General features: G+C 37.2%; 1 protein-coding gene across 6 annotated transcripts in view; it reads left to right on the forward strand.

Moving 5' to 3' along the window:
- Positions 1-6,873: 6,873 nt before the first annotated feature.
- Positions 6,874-16,170, forward strand: part of LOC129750864 (uncharacterized) — a 165,054-nt gene continuing 155,757 nt past the window's right edge. The window contains exons 1-2 of one of the 6 annotated variants that reach the window (XM_055745977.1): positions 6,874-7,030; positions 8,225-8,617. The gene's annotated coding sequence lies outside the window, so the exon portion shown is untranslated. Of the gene's footprint in view, positions 7,031-7,536; positions 7,670-8,224; positions 8,618-16,170 lie in introns of those variants that run through there. The other 5 variants (XM_055745982.1, XM_055745980.1, XM_055745981.1 and 2 more) reach the window with 5 other exon arrangements.

Consider the following 16,170-nt stretch of genomic DNA (forward strand, 5'->3'; position numbering starts at 1 on the left):
TTCAAGTTTGCATCAAGTAAATTTGATCCGAAAATCTGTTGATTTTTATGTCTTACTTTTTTTTTTGAAAATTTGATTTATTTTCATCAAAGCTCAAAATCTTTGAATTTGCAAAATAGTTCGGAAAATGGGGCTTGTTTGATTTGAGCATAGAATAAGTTTTCTTTCAAGAAAAGGAAGACTCTCATAAAAAAGCTTTTTTTAGGCCCAAAATCAATTAAGTTAAACAAATTCAAAGATTTTTCGATGAAAGCGGATTTAGCTCTCCTTTTAGGTTTATGACCAAGCAAGTTTATGACAGAAGCAAATTTGTGCAAAATTATTTTTACCATGTCGTAGATATCTCAAACACACGTTAACTTAAAAATCTATCAAAAATAGGTAAGATAGCCCTTTTTGTAAACAACACAACGCCACAAAAGTTTTGCATATCCGAGCTCTATTAAAGTAGATATCACCGAAATAAAGTGCCCGGATACTAAATGATCATAGCCTTTGTCGCTTCTAGGAAGTTTATCACAAATGAGGTTGAGTTCCATTAAAATCTGAGAAAAAACATGTCAAAACAGGTGCCAAGCTATTTGAAAATACTTTTTTCAATCGAATTATCTAGATTTTTGCTTTTGCTTTAGATTTAATTTTTGCTAAATGTCATCAAAATAGTTGCCAAAAAGAACGGTGATCTTTAACCTTAAGCTTACAATACTTTCTACGACACGTATCCACACGGCCGGGTCTGAACGGTTTTTTGAAAAACTTGTAAAAAAGGGAAGGTCCAAACAGAAACTAGCATTATTCTCAAACATACAAGAGGAAAAAGAAATACAATTACTTGAAATTTGAAGTTTTCATCGAATTACACCAGCAATGTTCAAATCGTACCTAACGAATCAATTTACTTTAAAAAATCGTTTTGTAACACAAAATTGAAATTTTTCAAAGAGATATTTGTTTTTTTTTAATTTGATTCAGCAAAAAATTTTAATAAATCCGGGTAAGATCCGAAAAGATAAAAAAATATGTGGCCATTTCAGTCTTACTTAACATCTTTAAAATTCTTTATATGGTTTATGAGCAAGCCAGGATATATAAAAAAAATGGATTAAACGATAATCAAAGCATAATGCTATCTACAGTGAAAAATACACGGAAACATCTAAAATGTTATACTGAAACCATAAGTTTTTGATGATTTTGAAAATTAATATTCGGCCTATTCGGCCGAATACCTAGCTCGACTATTCGGTGAGCCGAATATTCGGCTTAACGGCTTTTTGGCGGTATTCGGCGCCGAATATTCGGCCGACCGAATATTCGGTACATCTCTAATTTTGACGATTTTTTCAAGTCTAAAAAAATATCGTTCTGGAAACGGTGGAGCAGCAGCATCAATTGCATTAAAAATATGCCACTTATATGATATATGATTAAATTAAAAAAAAAAAAAAACATATGTCTTATTAAAAATAAAAAGGAAAAACAATGCATTTAACTGCTCAAATGAATTTTTATTTATATTTGAATCTACAATTTCCGACGTTCATGGGGAGCAGCATAACGGTAAAAACAGCCATGCGAATGATTAACTAAAAATTCCTGTTGGATTCTCGCAGCTGATGCGATCGCTAAATCAGCCATTTATCCATTTGTGTGATTGTTTTTTCGGGTAAGAACCAATCAATCATATTTATGGTCCTGTAGACTCGTAATATAACTGATAAATCTATATATTTTTCTCCGTGAATGTATGAGTGTGAGTAAATTGTTTATATTCTACAAACAGTCATACATTATTTTAGTAATGCTCTATTTCATGGAGTCACCGTTTAGTGTAAAATGCATCGATCATGGATGGTAAATGAAAAAAAAAAAACACCTCGAACAGGAATCGAACTCGAGCCTACTGATTATCTCTCCGACATCTAACCAACAGGACAAATCGTCAGATGAAGCAGCTCTATTATTCAGTTGACTTCATCGAGTGAAATTCGCTGCTAGATTCCACGGCAGAAAACGCTCATCGTGCCCCGATTAATGTTGCTTAGTGGGGGTTTTCATTATGACCCTACAGTGACTGATTTTCAGCTTTCGGCAAACATTTTCAAAATGCATTTTTAATCGTTTTTATCTACTTTTTTAGTGTCTGAACACCAAACAATGATGTAAGTCTCATACTTTAGCTGTTTTCTATGGTTAAATATGCCTCTTCCTTAAGGTGCCCATTATGCCCTTATCTCCCCTATGCTTTATGTAATTTATTGACAGCTTCTTAAAAATATTCAAGTTTGAATTGTCTTTGATGCTCCGTAGTAGGCTGTTATACATTTTCAGTCCGTTGTAGAACACAGATCGTTTGATCATCTCTTTTTTCGTATTTGGTAATTTAAAATCTTGGGCTCTTTTTGTACTGTATCCGTGTATGTCAATTCGGCACTGTAGACTGTCCAACAAATAAGATGGTAACATTCCTTTTTTACTTTGTAGATAAAAATCTTTGCTCCTACTGTTGCGATAATCAAGTGTAATACATCAAATTAAAGGTTTTGAGTGAGGCTTTCCGTTTATGAAAAGTTTATATCGAAAATATTTTTTTCCTATTAACTGCTGATTTTAAGCTCTCAACTTGTAAGTAAATTTTCTGTACAAGTTGATAGCTCATGAATTTTTAAATTTTTTCGATTTGATTTAGTCAATTATCTAAAACAGGTCTATACAGATGCTTGTCATACCAATCACCGTGCACAATAAAACCAACATTTTATATTAACAACAGCTTGCTAGAACACATCTACAAAAATTTTCCAGAAAAATTGACTTTTTTCAATAAAACTCCTAGCGCACGCTGAAAATTTACTCAAACGAGCTCAAACTCGAAAATGAATGAGGATCAAACCCTGTAAGTGGCGTTGTGATCAGTGAAAAAAGCCGAAAAGTGAACTAGTCTAATGTATCTACAATGACAAGATTCCAACGATTCGATTTTCCCACAAAAATCAAAATAAACGAAAAAAAATTTCCCCGACCGAGATTTGAACTCCAGTCCTCCGAGTTGGCTGTCCGATATCTTACCACGATGCCAACTCATCAACTGATATGATCCACGCTATAGCTCTATAGGTGAGATTCTCTTTTTATGAGGGGAGACCGGAAAGAGTGTTAATTGAAGGACCGCCCATTTATCGTAAATCAGTTCACTCAAATCGTAAATGTTGAATTAGCATATTCTCAATGTTTTGGAGGCATATTTACGAATTGACTAAACTGCTATCCGATTCAACCTTTTTTAGGCAAAGCTTGTCGTAAATGAATGATGAAAAATCACTCAATACCAACGTGTTAACGATGGTTATTAAAAATGTTTTATATTCGATTTGGATTATCATTTCTATTACGATTTCATGTTAGCTGGGTGATGTACTCTTTCGATTGCACAACCATCAATTAACAAGTTTGAACACTCTCCGATTTTGCGGTTGGTTTTATTGCGATTCAGACACAAGTTTCTTTTTTTTAAGGTAATCTGCAATATTTTTCAAATCAACATATGCTTTTTGAATAACAAGCTCTAAGTCATTACAACTCCAGTAGGAGACTGAATCATCCGCAAATAGCTTAAGACGACTGCGTACTTTTAGCATTGTTTCATGTCATTAATGTACAGTATAAATAACAGTGAATCCAAGACACTTCCTTGGGGGACACCTTAGTTATTTTTTCTGTATTCTCAAACCAGTTAAAAACCGTATCATTGATACCAACTCTCACTAGTAGGTACGTCTATCAGCAATAACCGATCAATCGTTTTAAATGCTCCCTTAAAATCCAGAAACACAGTAACTATGTAGCTATCATTTTCAATATTGATCCTCTAGTTTTAATGCTTATGCTTATGCTTATAATACATACACAGCCAGATCTTGTCAGCATCCCGGTGAGTAGTAAAAGTACATTTACTACTTATCTTAACTTGGCCGGACCCACTGTGCAGTATTGAACGCAGAGACAACTGGAACCAAGGGAGGAAGAAACGTGGACAACAGTACCATACGTTTCTGTGATTATAAAATGTTTAAAATTTTGCTAAAATTGATTGTGCTCCTTGAGTATGGTCCTTGGGATTTCATCCTTCTGGGGATGGAAATTAGGTTTTTCTGCACAGAAATCCAAAACTTATCTGTATATAATTATTCATCTTATGAATTGACAGTAGTGCTGTATTTGGTTCATATTCTTTTTTGAAATTAGCTCTTCATCTAAATTTGACGTTTCTTATGAAGGAATGTTTTGGATTTTTGTGCACCATCATTTCTGGTCCTCTTGCGACCTTGGATATAGCGCCTCAGTGCGCTCTTGAAAAGAAACTTTAAAGAAACAAAAAAAAACTAAATTAGTATAGCCACGAAATCTTTTGAAAATTTCTTTTTCAAAATATTTCGTGGAATCAATGAGGAAATTTTGAGCTTTGATAAAAAAATCATTACAGTCATTAAACACAGAGCCCGTAAAGTAGTTATTATAGGGAATAACTCCCAAAAAATCCACACACTAACCTTTGGTACAAAAAGTTTAAATTGTAAATCTGATAATTGAAAAAATCCGAAGGATACTTATCTTTGCGTATCTCCATTACTCAAACCTTCTTCTGTTTTTCTTCTAAGGACACAATTTAAATTGTTCGGGATAGTCACAGCAGCACAAATCCATCATCATATGATCTTCATTGCTCTCCCTAAATCACGGCTAAATCCTCCGGAAAATTTTCATAACCCCGAAAACTTTGCACATTAAATTTTCAATCAAAGCAGACTGCCGAGCTCTTTGCGTCTAGCATTAACAAACCCATGAATAATAAACAACATTTCCCTAGAATAAGCACTTGAATTTTAATCTAAAACCAAACACTTTTTAAACATTGATTTACAGTTTCACTGCATCTGTCCGCATATCTTTATATTTGGAACTACCTAACACTTGGTGGAATTTTCTGCATTAGGAACCAAAAATGATTTTACTGCTCAATCTTCCGCATATGAATCCAGCCAGGATAAAACAAAACTCCCTCCCCACAGCATCGGAAATATATCATCAGAATGTTTCACACTCGCTCATGACTCTCCCGTAGTATTCTTAAATAAACCAGGAACCACTTCGGCAACTTCCACCGGCCACTTATTCGAGCATTTTCCATTAGTTTTTCCGAAATTCTTTGTCAAACATAAATTTCACCAAAATTGCCGATGGAAGAAAAGAAAAACGCGTGCGTCCCCAAAAAGTCAAGGCTTACTTCCCAATATTGATCCTCTAGTTTCAAAATATCAAATTCACAGCAGATTCTTTTGAATGTTGTTTTCTAAATCCAGACTGCTCTGCAATAAGTATTTCTTGGATCTTATGAAGTTTAAAAACTGCTTTTTTCTGCTAATTATAGCACTTTTTCCTTGGATTTCCAATAAATTTATAGGCCGGAATAACGTTTCCTCGCGTGCATTTTTCTGTTTTTCAATAGGAACTATAGTTGAACATTTCCATGTATCAGGTACTATACCTGTTTGAAGACTTGTGTTTACACTAAGGTTTTTTTTATGCGGTATGTGAAATCCGTCGTTAACGTATAGGGCATGGAATACTTTCGCTGTTGTGTTGTTTCGCGAGAGCCGTGCTGAAGAATCGAACCCATGCAAAAAACCGTGTAAAGAGAAGCCGTGTTAGAAAAACGGAGCAAAATCAAATCGCGTTAAAAAACCCTAAGTGTATAGCATCTCGTAATGGACTCGTTATTACAGATAAAGAATCTTTAAAAACTCTCACGGAAACATTTTCAATACCCGCCGTGAGTTTCATACGGTTCACTATTTCAAAGAACTCTTGGCTGTTTGATGGCTCAAAAGTGCGAAAATCTCCGCCGCTGTAAGTTATCTGATTCTAGCAGCCATTAGAGATCAAGTCAGTTTGAGTTTTAAATAAAAAAAATCAAAAGCGATTATTTAAATTTTCTTTAATTTCTTCCGCTTTAATGTCCCTCATGTTTTTTGAGTAGATTATTTACAACCAGGAGATATTTTTCAAGTAAGGGTCTCTCTGATTTTCAAAATATTAACAATAATTGAAAGGACATCAGATGACTTTTTGCTTCTAGGGTGTTAATCACCAAAGAGAATGAATTCCTGTGAAATCTGGGACAAAACATGTCGAAAAATGTGGCAAGCAATTAGAAATTGCTCATTTGATAACGACTTTAATAATAATATTTTCAAAATAGTTGTTAAAATAACGATGATCTTTGATCTAGCATACCATATATTCTACCACACGTAATTTCATTAAAATTGATCAATTCCTCTGTGATTTGAAGAGTCACTAACCCGAGCGTAAAAATTGCATCTAAGTGTGTAAATTTCGTAATCTAGTTCAAAATATTGAAGCCTTACAAAAAAGTTGTATATGACAAACACTTTCTAGAGGTTTTAAGTAATTCGATGGGGTAAACTTTTTAGAAATCAGTTCATATACGGTACAAGATTTGGCGTGCTCCTTTTCTCAGAGCCTGGGTCTTAGTGTTACTAAAATTTAATGTAGGACTGTTGATTGCTGCATATGAGACAGTTAAGCGAAATCGAAAACGATACACACTACGCTAGATTTTTGCTTCCACGAACTTCGAGCATGGCTGCTTGCTTGGCAGCATGTTCCTATAGTACGATACGATATGACATCGCTAGTAGGTAGTACACCACACCACAGCAGAGTGGAGCACGTTTTGTTGGTTCGCCTTTGCTTGCTTGCTCAACTCCGGCCGGACCGGATCCGAACCGAACCAACTGACTGGCTGACTGAGAGAAGCTAGGCCTAGATAGGCCCATCCGATATCGTCGATTCTCTGGCAGACGGCGGCGGCCACCCAGTAGTTTGCTATCGAGCTCCGACCGACGCAGAAGCTTCTCGTGGTATTCCCTCGCTTGTCGCACAGACGGTTGTTCATTTTCAAGTGTGTGTTGATGGTTATTAGATAAAAAAGAGGAAAAAATCATAAGTAAATACTGATATCTATTGCCAGCAGTGCTTTGTCCATTTCTTTTTTTCTGTTGTCTGGTGCTGATTTCAGGGTGCTATTGAATGGAAATCGTTGTTCACTGGCAAATTAGAAGTGGCTGCAACTCTGCCAGGAAGTGATTGCGTATTCTCTAGGTTATCTGCAGGTTTCGAGTGTGCTGGACTGGGGGAATAAGTTGTGTGTGATCTGATTTCGGGTCATTTCTGACTGGATTTCACGGCGAGGTCATTTGGATTCTTCGATTGGATTTATGCAAATTTCGTCCTCGACACTGGACTTGCTTGCTGCTGCTGAGTCTGAGACAGACGACGAGGGTTTTGGCGAGAGTGTGTCTCCTCGCTCAGCACTCTCCCAGTCTCTCTCGAGTTTCCTCGTTGCTGTGGAAAACCTTTTCTCGGAAGTGGGAGGGAAAATCGGGACGTCTCCTTGTTGTTGCTGTGTGTGTGAGCTAGTGGATACTTGTTTGTGGTGAGTCGTGAGACGAATTTTCACTGACAGTTCTTCCGCAGAACCAGTGCATTGCCGCATCGTTCATATGCAATCGGACCGAGATAGCTGGAGGGCTCACATTTAGGAGTGTTCGCTTCAACATCGTCCTATTTTATCCACCTGTTTTTTGTGAGTTAGTTGTGCATCAGAAGCCTTGTTAAGTTTCTAGCTATCATTAGTAGTGCTGCTGGATAAGTGTTTCAGTTTTTCTTTCGTCGTCGGAATAATCTGTGCTGTGATAGCAAACTATTATATTTAGCATCCATCTAGGGTAGTGGCAGCAACTAGAGAATTGAGCAATACGGTGTGTGTCTCGCTCGATGTGGTGGTGCTTGGTCATTGCCAGGGAACGAGAGAATTTGTTGAGTAGGGCATAATGTGTACATCGCAGCTGCTGCCCTTTGCTCTGTGTGCTCGCTTCGACAACGAGTGTATAGCTCTAGTAGTTTCCTCGGTGATTTCTGTTTAGGATACACGCGCCAGCAATTGTACGCACATTACGGACTACCACGGAGACAAAAAAAGAAAACAAAAACACCACAAACACACAGCAGCAATTGTTGTTGTTGGGGGTTTTAGGAGTTTTTTACATCACTTATTTTTTATGATTATCGCTCACTTAGCTCTGTTTAGGTTAGTGTTCGATCTTTGTGCCTAATTGTTCCATTTTTTTTCTATACCTAGTAGCTTTTCTCTTGTCACCGAAATAACGAGCGAAATATTGTGCTATTTATCGTGATCGAATCACACGCATCTACACACGCCATCACATTCATCAATCACGACGGGTGTAGTTAATTACTTTCTGAAATACGCGCTCGAAAGAGAAGAGAGCAGAATAAAAATTGGTGGAGACCAGCACAGTAAATCATTAGCATTTCGTTCGAGTGTTCATTATTTGTAGCAGCAACACCAGAGTGGTTAATTAAAGTGTTGGTCCCAATTCCAAACGAACGAACGAACGACAGCAACAGCAGCCGGATAAAGTCAGCTCAACTTATTCAACATTTGTCCCACGAAGCCAGAATGTGCGGATTCGGAGTTTTCTAGCATCGCTCCCACTGTGATACAGTTTATGTAAGTACCCTACCATACCTACCTATTTACAACACGGTCTAGTAATTTGATAATTGTTCTACTCACACCAAACGATTTGAACCACAAAGCATTTAAATGACATTTTGTTCCATTGGAAGTAGAAAAAATCTAAAATTTTGAATATGGAAATTAGTTCTACCATTATTGTCATCCATCACGGATGGGGGAACCATCTCCATTCATGGGAAGTGCAACAACGACATAAAAATTATTCCATACTGAATTAATTTTGCTTACAGATGGATTTAAAATTGATTTAAAAAAGGTTTCAAAACATTGAAGCATACTTTAGTAGGTCATTTTCTAAACTCTTTAGAAAATAGCTAGGAATGAACAATTCTTGAACTGTATATGTCTTATATGGAACACACCCAAGCAACCAAAAATTCCCTAAAAAAGGGTTCATGGAAGCTTTATCAGCTCTCGTTTCTGTGTAAAAAGAATGCTAATCAGGTCAACATTTACGTTCTTAAGTAGACTTCAAAGTTCATTTCAGTGGCTGAAGATAATGCTATTCATCCTTTAAGACTTGGTGCTCCGCGAAACTTTTGAAAGTGCTCCGCGACGTACGCAACGAAAATCATAAACCAACTTTGAAAAGCTCAGATATTTTTTGATCGTTTCATTTTTATCGAAGCATGAGAAAAAAAATTCACAGGGCGGTTTTGTTTTTGTTTTTACTGGCGGCTAAAGCCCTGTTGGCAAATAATGGTGGATTGTTAAAATGCCCAGCTTTAATCGAACAACGTTGTGTTGCAGGACTGAGCGTGCAAAACACTCAATGAACAGGCTGTTCTTGCGCAGAACTTAGTGAGCTACCGATTGGAAAAGCTGGAGAAGCGCATCCTATTGCGGATTCTTGGCGGATTTGTGACATGGCTGAAGATGTTGGAAGCATTTTAGTTTCTCGATTGGGAACTTCAAAATTCGATATGCAGTTTGACGAATCCACAGATGTAGCAGGACTAGCAATTCTGATGATATTCGTTCGCTATCAAGGTTCTGAAGGTTTCGATGAAAATTTGTTCCTTTTCAAAACGTTGCCAACTTCCACGACGGGGGCTGAAATTTTCAAGCTTATTGATGATTATGTTACGGACAACAATATTCCATGGGAAAATTGCATTGATGTATGTACGGACGGCGCGAAAGCTGTAGTTGGAAATACTGTTAGAGTCGTTGCCAAGATCAAAGAAAAGACCAAAAGTTGCGGTAGTAGTCTTTACATCCTTCATCGACATGCACACGGTATGAAGAAACTATCATCATCTTTGAAGGAAGTCTTGGACGAAAGCGTAAAAATAATCAACTTTATTAAGGCTCGACCGAAAAATTCAAGATTGTTCAAGGCGTTTTGTGCGAAGAGATGGGTAGTCAACATTCCACGCTACAAGTTCATACCGAAAATCTCTGATTATCTCGTGGAAAAACATTGTCTCGTCTGTTTGAATCAGAATCGGATATCGGAAGTCGGAGCGTTTTTGAGCTACAATAATTTGGCATTGGGGGTACGATTGAATGATGTTGTATTCCTGATGATGTTTGTATTCCTTGGTGTAAAGTTAAACTAACAGGCCCACGTGTCTAATGAAGTCATTTACAAATACAATTACAATGTTTTGCCGCAGGATTTGGTGAGCAGCTTACAGCAATATTTCCTCTGACAATATCATAAAATTTTAAAAAGATCGAAGACATTAAATGCGAAGAATTGCCTTTTTATAGGTCAAAGAAACCAGAATCATTAACATCGCAAGAATATGAATGCTTGATAGATGCTTGACATCGGAATCGGATTCAAAGCTTCAGGAAAGATTCATATCCAAAACGTCGCTGGAGGAGTTTTGGTGTCAACTGAAAAATGAATTTCAAATTTTGTCCCATAAAGCAAAACTTATTCTTCTGCCGTTTTCCACAACTTATCTATGTGAGTCTGGATTTTCCAAGAATCTCACAACGAAGACAAAATACCGATCCCGACTAAACGCGGAACCAGACGTTCGGCTACAACTGACACAAATTTAATCAAACTTGTTACAGCTTGAAAAATCGAATATTTGTTCTATTGAAATCATTAATTTTTTATGACAAATATTTTGTTGATAAAATCAAGACTATTCAAAGAGTAGCCATTCATTACTGATTTTATTGACTACGATGACAAGACACATCTTATTTAAAAGATAAATTCTATCAAGTTTTCAAAACTCGGGTTTTTCATTCTTTCAAAAATGTAGGTGCTCCGCCAAAAATTTTGGTTTTAAAAATTGCTCCGCCGAGTAAATGATATGAAAACCCCTGCTTTAAGGGAATATTTAGAACATTCTACGCGTCGGAAAAATTCGGTTGACAGATTGCTCTGATGAAATTCATTCGAATCTCTAAACTATCACTGATAATCACTCAAAAGATTTACGAAATAGGTACAAATGAAAAATATGCTGGATACAACAACCTAAGACAGCGGCCTTGTCTTCCAGCAAATAGCAGATGTTGTCCAAAACGGCGGCACCGGTTATTTTCAGGCCGTTTCCAGGTGGATGTTGTCATATGTAATGGAGGATGCGGTTTTGGAGAAAGGTGTTTTCTGAGCTGCGCCAAAATGCAGATTGAATTCGGAATCGCTGACAAGAAGCGGATTCCCTCGTCAATCGCAGTGGCGGATGATGGAAAAGATCTCAAAATAAAATAACAACAATGGTAAAAATCCGGAAAATTCTTATCTTTCGACGATTTTTTCTCTTTGGGTTGAATTCCATTGTAAATATCAGTAGGGGAACTGGGTATAAAATGCGCAAAGCCGACAAGATGCGCCACCATCAGTATTTCTCTAAACAATCATTTTTCAACATTTCTGAAACTGCCAGTCTATTTATTCTATTTACACTTTTAAGCGCTCTTAAACATTTGTGGACCTTCTAATTTTTCATTGTTACGTAAATTTGAAGAAAAACGAAAACAAAAATTTTTATGAGTTTTTCTTGCAATTTTTCAACTTTTCTCGTAAGGAATTACGGCAACTAAAAGCAAAAAAAAAAATCAACTGTCTTCTGTTTTAATGAAGAACATTGAAAAATTTCCTAATTCGATTATTATTTCAGTTATCTGAACGATTTAAAAAAAAACATGTCGAGGCAGGGCGAAACGCGCCATGTACGTTTATCAATAAGAATGTTTTATATTTGTTTAAACCAATGTGCAGCTTTCCTCACAAAATTTGAATTGGAAAACATAACTTGAATATAAACGGAAATATTTTATATTCCAGAATTTCATAAAGATTTAATTAACTATTCTGAAGAATGTCAGTACATCTGGCAGCACTGCGCGTAGCAATATATTTTTTTTATCTGTGAAGTAGAATAGAAGTGTTTTTACCTGGCCAACACCTTTGGAAGCACTTGAATCGATAAACACGTATTAAACTTTAACCGGTGCGTTTGGGTACACACATATGCGCACTTTGCCCCAAACGAAATGGAAATCATTCTTTAGAAAGCCATTCAAAGTTCAGTGATCAAAATGTATATTATCGGTTTAAATGTTCCTGCTTATATATTTTTGGTGGAGAACAGTCTCCTTTTCAAAACTTCTATCGAAATCAATGGATTGAATTCTTCATTTACGAGTTATAAAAGATTTATCTTAACGTGTGCGTCTTACCCCCAGTTCCCCTACAACAAATTTCGCTTAGAATTCCCAAAATGGTTTTTTAAAACACCTAGAAGGATCTTAAACGGTATGTCAGAAAGTGTTTAATGAACGTTATCGACCTTCTAGAAAAAAAAAAATTAAAAGCATTAAAAGCGCTTAGAAGCTCCGTTATCTAAATTTTACCCTTTCAAAAGACAATGGAAGTACCTGAGAAACTTTCACGTAACATGAATTTCTCAAGCTCCCGTAAAACATTTTTTCAGCCAAATGTGAACTTAGGAGTTCCATCTCTAAGTATGAACACAACCTTTGGTTGCTTGGGCAGTGTGGATTTATCACTGTTGGATGTTTTATGTTTTCTGAGGCATCCTGAAACATACTTACAGTTTTTCTGCTCCTACAGTTAATTTACAACCAGATTTTGTTTAACCAGGATTGTTTAATGTAAAATTTCAACTGATTTCCTTTGTTTATGCACAATTTAAGTGGTATTTTATAGGCCTTTTTTTGATAAATTTTTGACATGTAAAAAAGTAAGTACATTTTCCAAGAGAAAATCCGTAAAATTTTTGTAGTTAAAAATATTTAGCTATGTTTTTAATGTTTGCCCCTAAATGTATGCAGCATCATTGTCCATTTTGAAAAGAGTGATCAAAGTTTCCAAAGGTTACGTAACTAAACCTTTTTATCGTGCATATGAAAAAAAACTCTGTCTTCTCGAGCCGTTCCCGAAGTGTATACTGTTGCTAAACTCCCAAACCGGAGTTTTCGTACACATCAGCGCCGGCGACATTCATCGAAGACATTGCATGTTGACCAGGCATCTAAAAAGCATCTTCCAAGTGTCGGAACTAAACAAAAGAAAGGGTTGTCGATTGTCCTCGTGTTTGCTGAATTGATATGACACCAGCGCGAAAACTTCTGATTTCAATTGCATTGACAATATTTAAAAGTTTAAAGTTGGTTCTACAAAATCAATCGTCAATTTGATGTTCCAGACCATTTACTATAGAAAATTTTAAGTTGCTTTTTCTCGCAATCAAAGTTTTCAGCATAACTTTCCAAAATGTTCAGTCTAAATTTTAATTCTTAGTTAAAATTGGACGTAATTGGAAATTTTTGGATCTTAAATGTACTAACTGTACAACTAGATTTCATAGAGAAAAAAAAAAATGAAATGAGGTTTGAACATAGAAAACAATTCAAAATGAATTTGTTCAGAAATTGTTTATTTCTATTGTCAATTTGAAGTCAAAGATTAAAAGTATATTCTGAATCTGTGTGTCCAGAGCTTGTTTTGATATTTTTAACATTCAATTCGATCTGAGAAAATTTTAAAATGGTAAATGAAAAAAAAATCGTCTCGACTGGGAAACGAACTTGAGTCCTCTGAGTTACCGTTTTCTTGCCACTAGGCCAAATCAATTACGATTTAGCTGAGATTACGCTCAGGTCAGATTTTTGGACTTATCTGCTTAATGGGGCCGTTCAAATATTACGTAACGCAATTTTCGGTCATTCTCAACCCCCCCACCCCCCTACGTAACACATTCGTCTCAGATTTTCTATCCTAAATCCACAAAGCGTAACAAACTCATACACCCCCTCCCCCCCCCTAAACGCGTTACGTAATATTTTAATGGCTCCATTAATGTTTATGGTCGGTTTTTGAAATTCGATCATAAAATTGTTCCCATACATTCATGGCCATATGTAACCTTTGTAGTTTTGTTGTTGTTTTTTCTCAACCTTTATTTTTAAAAAATCAATCCGGAATGGTTGTAGCTAAAGGCCAAGAATTGTTTTTAATCGATAAAAGCATGGACTAATGATTTTTGACACTCAATTTCCAGTGTAGTCATGTAAGTATCCTTAGAATGATTTTTTAGTATGGATCGAAAGAATAACATGCTTTGAAACATATTTTGTTAAAAAAGTAAGTTGATATCTAATGAATGTCTTTGGTTTTATTCTGATTTTAGTTGGGTTCATTTTAAAATGATTAGTTAATTTTTAAATAAGTCATTTTGATTATTGTCATTTTTCAAACGTGAAAGTATGGATTCTGTTCATGTTCCTGTGTCTCATGTTTTCTACAATGACTAGATGTCATTTACAGTAATTAAGAAAACCGAACGGAGCTATTGAGTTTTAAGAAAAAACCGAGGTTAGGATTCTATCGACTAAGCAATGGTCCGTACTGGCTCGAAAAATATGTAAAAAAGATAGGTAGCGCGCCTGTGTTAAGGCAACGTAAAGATTTGATGGCGTAAAGGTTTTTAATTCTTGGTGATTTTCTTTTGAACTGGCACCATGGATTCACATAATCTGTATAGGGGAGAGGCGGGCTAAATGCGCATAACAAGGAGAACACTTATTTTCTCCGATATTCCGATAGATGGGCTATCTGAGCAATAAAAAGTCCCATTGGGAATTGGTATCCAATTCACTCAATCATCAAAGTTACGAAATGTTCCTCAAACAGCCTTTTTTATGAAATGTCAATCGCATTCACTAAGTGTTAAAGTTACAAATTGGGCCTCATGGACATGAAGTTACAAAATGTTTCCCAATAGCCTTTTTTGTAACATGTCAATCGCATCAACTCAGTATTTAAGTTGCAAATGGGAAGTAAAACCCGTGTGCCGAATCGAAAGCAGTTAATCCTGGACTCGCGCCTGTCACAGCACACGTACGGGTCTTTTACGTCTATGACTCAGATGAATCCCGACGGTGATGTCATCCTACCCGACTCGAGTGGCTCATCCGACGGCGACGTGAGACCACTTTACCCGAGAGTATTCCGCGCCGTGAATACTCTTCCACTTTCGAGTTTTCGACTGCGGAGAAGGTCGTGTCTTATCCCCACAGCCTCCGTCGCAGAGGGCGCATTCGACTCGGATACTCCGCGACGGTAACGGTGGAGGTATCCTACACACAAAAACGTGCGAGGAACCAGGTAGCTCAGCATTCGCAGAAGGTACAGTCTTATCTTTGTATGCTTTACTGCTAGGTTCTGACGCACACTACTCAGATGCTCCCCGACGAATGAGTTACTCTACACCGTTCGCGGACTGGTGCTGGTTCCAACTCCGCAGTCATGATCCGGGTGAACCCATCGCTGACCATGCGCCAAGCATAGGCATCCTCACACATCCTACGCACGAAGTTATCGGCTGTGGTGTCTAGTCCGCAGGTGGCAAGCATATTAGCGATTACCCCTTTGAACCTCGAACAGTTGAACATTACGTGCTCTGGTGTCTCAACTGTGTCACCGCAGGTTGGGCAGAATGGCGAGGCCAGGTGTCCAAACCGATGGTTGTACTGCAGGAAGCATCCGTGACCAATCAAGAACTGTGTCATGCAGAAATCCACCTCTCCATATCTCTGATCCATCCATAATCCGACGTTAGGGATCAAGCGATGGGTCCACCGGCCACGTTCCGAGATGTCCCGCTGGTGCTGCCAGCTGGACATCGAGGCCTCTCTGACATGTTTCCGCACATAGGGCATCTGCCTGTACTCGTAGCAAAAGATATGTTTCCCTTTTTTTTATTAGTTTATAACCCAGATGTTAAATCCACTTTACGGATTGCATTCCAAGGCGCGGCGAGCCACCGCGTCCCCCAGTTTGCTACTCTGGGTCCATGGATGCAATTGGAAGACTCATGATACAATGCTGAGGAACATTGTACCCCCTACGCCATAAAGTCCACTTGACCTTTGTTCTCACCTCGAACTGTTTTACACACTATAAACACCGCTCTCATCAGGTCGCACTCGCAGTTCAGGCACACTGACGTGTCTGACACGTCCCTAAGTTTTGACGCAACATAGCCACCACTTTGCGCACCTACACATTTTGCGAGTCGGGTCTT

This window comes from Uranotaenia lowii, chromosome 3 (assembly GCF_029784155.1).
Source record: "Uranotaenia lowii strain MFRU-FL chromosome 3, ASM2978415v1, whole genome shotgun sequence".
NCBI classification, from domain to species: domain Eukaryota; kingdom Metazoa; phylum Arthropoda; class Insecta; order Diptera; family Culicidae; genus Uranotaenia; species Uranotaenia lowii.